At 36.2% G+C, this 6,750-nt stretch overlaps 1 protein-coding gene across 1 annotated transcript in view; it reads right to left on the bottom strand.

Moving 5' to 3' along the window:
• ELP4 (elongator acetyltransferase complex subunit 4) overlaps positions 1–6,750 on the bottom strand; it is a gene marked incomplete at its 5' end in the record, with an annotated part of 146,339 nt that overhangs the window by 17,741 nt on the left and 121,848 nt on the right. The window lies entirely within an intron of this gene.

Raw genomic sequence — 6,750 nt, 5'->3', positions numbered from 1 at the left:
CTTACTAGCATGCATGGGAATAACATTGTTAACTACATCAGTACGGATGTCATGTGCATGCTTTCACAGTTAAACTTTTTACATTAGATAGACTTCTCTTAAAAATCTAATGTTCTCAAAACTAACAAAATAAAGATGATATGTAAGAAGTTAAAGTCTGCTTACACAAAAAAGAAAGACTTACAACTTACTAGTTTTAAACATCCCCTCCCCCAAATTCTTTAAAATGATGAAAAATGTGACTATCAGAAACTAACATAACAGAAAACACACTGCTGAAAACAACATCTACATTAAAAATATAAAAGCCAAGTGCAATACTTTTACAAAACATTTTACTTCTGACGAAGACTTTTCGATAATATACTAACCTAAATACAGTTCTTTTTACTAAAAATGAACCTTCAAAACCAAACATTCCAGAATATATCCTCCTTCACACGTCAGGTTTGTTTAACCTGGTTTAATCTGTGCTGTTCTACAGCTCACTCTGTCCAGTATTAATTTTCTTTAATACTTTGTATGTACATTTGTTTCCTCTCCTTTAATTTTTATCTGTTTGACTTAAAAAGTATCAAAAAGTGACTATTTGTGAATGGACTGTGACTTTAGAGCATGGGGTGTGTGTTTGTTTTGAGCACACAAAGCTGGGCTTTGACCCACAGCATTTTGTTTCTCAGTTAAATAAGTAAGGAGGATGGTGAAGAGAGGAGTATGACTCACAGCTAAGAGCAGATAATTCTCCCCAGGATAGTGAATGCCTTTGTCATAAAGTGCTTACTCAGCAAATCTACCCTCCACTGATTTAAGCAGAATCTGAAGATTCAATTTCCAATTTATTGTACACTTGCTACTTATTTTATAACCCTAAATCTATGTCGCTATTTGTCTTATAATTTGACTATGAAACTGACAGTTGGACTGTGCCTGCTGCCAGCTGAACTCACGAGTTACTCAGTATGCATCACCAAGAGCCAACAGTCCTTATACTCCCTACTTCTGGTATCACTGCTCTCAGCGGTAACAGCGTCAGAAATATTCCCAAGTAACACCCTCCTATTATCACAGAGCGTTGAGTGCCTTATATTCATATCATCTTTTTACTTTGTTGCTAAAAGTATATGATACAAAAGCAGTATTCAGTACACTTCAAATTAGACACTGCAATTTGAGTCTGGGTCAGTTAAGAAAAAAGGGTGGAAGAAGAAACACCTTCTCCACAGCACTGCGAGTTTCACTTTCTTTGCTGAGCTTTCAGTTCTAAGGATTTATAGGATTTTGTTAGCAAGGACAAGGGCAGAAGAAGGTGGTAGAGAAAACTAAGTACTCTTGGGAGCATTCCTTAGTCAGGTGGCAAAGGCCTTAGCAGGAATTAATGCTGGCTCAGCATCAATACGGCACTTTGGCTCATTGGCAGGTGTTAATGTGCTCAGAGAGTCTGCTAACAGCCCATGACCTGAAGGAACTCTAATCAGAAGGAAGTGAAGCAAGATTGATTCGAAGCAGGACAAAATCTCTCCTGTATCAGAGATACACAAAATCTGTGAAGCTGACAGGCTGAGTGCCTTTTCTACCCTGCACACCTCTGAACCAGCCCCATCCAAGGGAGAGACTACTTTGAAATATTTGAAGGTCAGGTTCATAAACTTCATGTCAGCTCTTGCTTCTCTTCTGCACTTCTGGTGGGTTTTCCATCGGAAGGGAAAATCTAGTACCAATCTGGATTAATGCATAAGTGGTGAGACACTACTGATAAGCAGTATACTCAAGCATTATTTTGTTGGGTCAAACAATTACAGAATAGCCTACATAAAATAGTCTCAAACTCTGGGGAAATGATGATAAATAAAGAACTACAGTCAATGCTGGCAGCTTGTCAAAAAAGAAACAGAAATTAGTTACAAACTCACTGGGCAACAGAATCCAACAGGAAAAATTGGGTTACAAAACACATTGAGAACCTGATCTTTTTTCATCTTAAGAAACACAGGTACTTTGCAACACACACGATAATAAATATATCTGAATCCAGTGGAACAGTACATGCTGTTAAAATGGTGAGAATGACAGTTTTGGATTAGTTCACTTTACAGATAAATAGGCTTAATGTGGATACGGCAATGGTGATTGAGGATAAATTAGGTAGAGGATTTAGTGTAGCAGCAATAGAGATCTCTTGCAATACAAAGAATTTGAGATAAAAAAACTTGCCAGATTTGATTTAATATTTCTTTATTCTTGCCAAAGATGCTGTTTACTAGACAGGGAAATAGTTGTATAAAATGAACAGCATAACACTTATATTTGGATCCCTTATAGATAGCTTCAGCTGACACTTAGGCATCAAGTAAAACAGATCAGACAGATGTGGTGGGGTACCATGGCAAGGGAATATTTAAATGGTAAATGCAGAAATGTCTCTCACTGGTAGAAGAACAAGGATGAGGAAAAATATGGGCAGGATATTAACTAATTCAGCTAGAATTGCCAGCATTGTGGGGAAAATTGCATGAGTCTTTTTAAAAGAGCTTATTGCTAGGAAAGTAGGTGCATTGCTCTTCTGAGTTTTCTGTAACATGAGTGGAACTGATTGTTACCAGGAAAATACCCTTCCTTTTGTCAGATCTTGTGATCCATACTCAGCAAAGGGCAGGGAAGGCCAGAGAAATACCTTGGTGTTACTTATCAGATGATTAATCCCATGTTCATTTGTGGGATAATGTGTTTTCTATGAGGAAGTTGGCTGCCAATTTCACTAGAAGCAAAAACTAGATTTTATTATGGCAACAGAAATCTAGGATAGGCTTGAAACAGTCTCCTGAACTATGTCCAGATTTCAGCTGCAAGAATAAATGCAGGAAAGGATTTTTTTCATGTGCAACTAACAACTAAAGTGTTTTTTTGCTTTATTTCTGGTGCACAATATTTCTCATGTTTTCTTCAGAGATGAAAAAGAAATTAACCTTTTGCACTTAGCTTCCATGAGAAACACTTCTAAAAAACACTGCTACTAGCCTACGTCTCAGTTTTTTATTTCTGATTTTCTGTTTCTCCTTATTTTTCAGGACAGTTTTTTAGCTCTATGTTAATATTTCCACTGAGAACATTGATGATGTTCCATTCTTTTCACTGTATGCTAAATTTTGTATGCAACAATTTCATTCTAACACATCCCCATTCACTAGTTGCTTCTTACTCCTCCAAAACCCCCCTTATAAATATATTGCTGTTTTATCCCACTTGATGCTACACCCTCCTTAAAATATCCTTCAAGGCACAGAAGGAAAATAGCCAACTTTGTATCCTTTCCTATTCCCCAGCTTCTGCATGGGAGTGTCTGATGAGGAGAAGAGGATGAAGTGGCTGCCATGTCCACTATCAGGGGAAAAAAAAAGGTCACAACAGTGAAGGATGCATGTGTTTCCTGAGTTCAAAATCCTAACAGGCAGAGCAACTCCATAAATAATGGAGAGTTTTGAGCAATTTCAGCCTTGCCTCTTCCTTCTCTGCTACTTTTCTTCTTTCCATTCCAGGGCCAGTAACACCCACCAGTATTGGTGAGAAGAGTAAATGAATAGCTAGTTGCATATAGCTATGGCTATGGCAATGGTCTCTTCCAGAACAGGTGGACTTGATGCAGAGTCAAGAGTTGTTTTATAGTTTCAGTCACTGATGACTTTGAGTACTGCTGCCCTTGGCTTTAGACAGCTCTAGCCAACCAGATGAATGTCTTCTAGCACTTGTCAAAGCTGAGTGCGCCTTGCCCCCAGATCAGTCTTGCTTCTCATGAATATCACCAGCACCTCTACAAGGTGTCTTACAACACATGTGGCCACTTCCTGAAGTCACAAGGCTGGTTACCTAAGAAGAATATGGCAACACAACCAGGAAATCCCCACAAGAGATCAGCACTTCAAAAGTGCATTTGCAACAGGTACAATACATTGCACGCAAAGCCTGTGAGGCAAAGTAACTCCTGTGTAAAACCCAAAAAAGCAAAACCACAACTATACGTTATCACTTGAAAACCAAAAAGCACAATGACAATGTATTTCAACATTCAATACAACTGTCATAGCACGTGTCTTTAAACAGGTATCAGGGTAGCTCTTCAACAAATATAAACAAAAAAGGAAAAGACAGTTGCAGTCAATCCCTTATTTTTTAAAATTTTACCTAGGGGAGTTCCCACTACTCATAAATTGAGAAAGCACAGATTTAAGAATCAAGATCTATTGTTACAATCCTTACTTCTGAAGAGCTCATGTGTTTCTAACTTTATTCCATATGACTGTAATTATGTCCATGCAGGATGGAAAATAGGTGGGCACTAATTTTAATTTCTGTTTTTTTCAGAAAGAAAGTGTAATTATCTAAAATAATGCAATGTAGTTTTAAACCCCAGCATTTTTAATTAAAAGAAATAAAACAAATATAAGGAAAATGCATGAAAACCTTTCTGATGCCTTATGTTATGAAAGTCAGATTTTTAATCACACCAATTATTTCTGAGGAACACATCATTATACACTTTTAATTAATTTCTACTTAACAAGTTTGGGTGATTAAGTCTTAAGCATATCACACATCATATGTAGGGGAAAAAGACAGTTTGATACGTTACATAATATGACACAGACAACCCAGACTGCTTCTTACTTAAGACTTTGGTAATTCTTTTTTTCCTATTAAAAAATTCCACCCTTGTCAACATACCATTAACACAGAATGAGAATCAAAGTTAAAACCACTTACTCTTAAGTGTTCCAGTTGAAGGTGAGGTCTTGCACAACATTTAATGACACATACTGCCTGATAGAACTTGTGCTGGGTAACAACCGCCAAAGCAGACTGCTTTCCAGGTTGTCAACTTCCAGTGACAGAAATTTATTGACTAATTAAAAGGTCCTGTCACATTCTTGTCTAATTGAAACTTAATGTGAACTAACCACAGCACCATTATAGCGCAAAATCCATTTTGGATGATGCATTCATTTCCTACTTTGTAAGCAAATCTAAAATACCATTTAGTCTAATGTGCACCTATATTTCAACTCAGCCAAACTCTGTGACAATTACAGCCCATATTTGTATTCTCTTTACAATCCTAAAAGGTGATTGGTTAATGCCAAGACTTAAATTTTCTGTTTTTAAAAGTAGCTCTGTGAATTCTATGAAGCCATGTATTATTACAAGTTAGGTGAGTCACCTTGGGAAAATACAACTTGCACCCAAAAGTCTACTAGGAAAACATCTTTGCTTGAAGGATTGGACTTCATTCAAGAATATATCATCTCAAGTACAACAAAAACAAAAGAGAAGAATATTTTCAAAAATACCACATAGTAACTAAGAGCCTGGCTTTGGAATCTAAATTAGTTTTACTGAAGCAAACAGCTTGTTTATTTTATCTGAGTTTATTAGAAGATCCTACTTCCTAAAGGATCATTCCTTTTCTGTTACTATTACATGTTATGGCCTCAGAAACATCAGGTAGTTGCCAAAAATCTGTCAATTTAAAAACAACTGCAGGTACTATGCAGAATATGAGGTTAAAAGAAGTTAACCTTCTGACTAAATATTAGCATTAGAAATTCAGTTCATCCCCCATCTTCTGCTTTGCACTCCAGTTCTGAACTTCCTTATAAACTTTGGTACTTGGTAAATGATTGAGTCCAGGTAAGATATTCCAACTTGTTATTCTTAGCAAAATAAGTTATTCTTGACAGCATAACGGCTCCAGCATTATGCAGTACTTTCTTATTAGGAATTATGATAAGCGAGATGGAGTAATTGCTGGAAAAAGAGCATCTTTTTTAACAGAAGTTAAAAAAAGTGGACATGAAAAGGGAAATATTTTGCTCTAGCTGTCACCTAGGGGAAAATAGTTTCATATTGTATACAGGTAAGTTTAGTAATCAAAGTAAACAGAACTTTTCACATAGTATATGAGTAAAATTATTAATCAAGTAAACAGAACTAATTATGTAGGACTTGTCATCCCTCTTAGTACAACATAAATACCTGAAGCTTTGAAAAAGTGAGTAGTGAGTCATGAAGAGCTTAAAACAATCTTATCACATACACAGCAAGACATTGCTAAGTAGGGCATGCACTGCCAAATGCCGGAGCTCCTAACCAGAGAGCTTTCACAGGTTTATCTTGGGTCATTATCTTTCCTTTTTCTTCAGCGTGTTAAGGATAGCAGAATTTCTAGAGAACCCAGATAACTCCAAGTTATGGACAGCACATTATGAAACTAAGTGTGTAAAAAAAATAATTATTGCTTAAATAGCTGAAAAACCTCCCCAAACAATGTAGTATAGATTCATTCTTCTAAATTAGCTGATGCTATATTTTTCTTAAAATATCCATTCCCAAACTACATTCATATACAAGTCACAAGAAACTGAAGGTGAAAAAAAAAAAGTACAGTAAATATGCTGCAAAAGTTGTGCATTTCTGGTAATAACAAACAATTATACAGTAATCTTCAACTTACATGCTCCTATTATTTTGCGTTTTCAAAATCATTGAGTTGCTAATCAGTGAGGTTTATAATTCCTGCTCCTTTACACTTCTACAATTTTTAGTATGTACCAATCACTTAGAAATAGACACTGACATTAAACATATTCAAAAACTTTAGACCCTTCATGAAAAGAATCACTGATTTCAGAAGAAAGCCATAGACTAAACTCAAGATGAGACACTCTGCTTGCAATGTCAGTGCCATGTTGGGACCTTAAG

This window comes from Psittacula echo (assembly GCF_963264785.1).
Source record: "Psittacula echo genome assembly, chromosome: 5".
Taxonomy (NCBI): domain Eukaryota; kingdom Metazoa; phylum Chordata; class Aves; order Psittaciformes; family Psittacidae; genus Psittacula; species Psittacula echo.
This window is presented reverse-complemented; position numbering and strand designations above follow the sequence as displayed.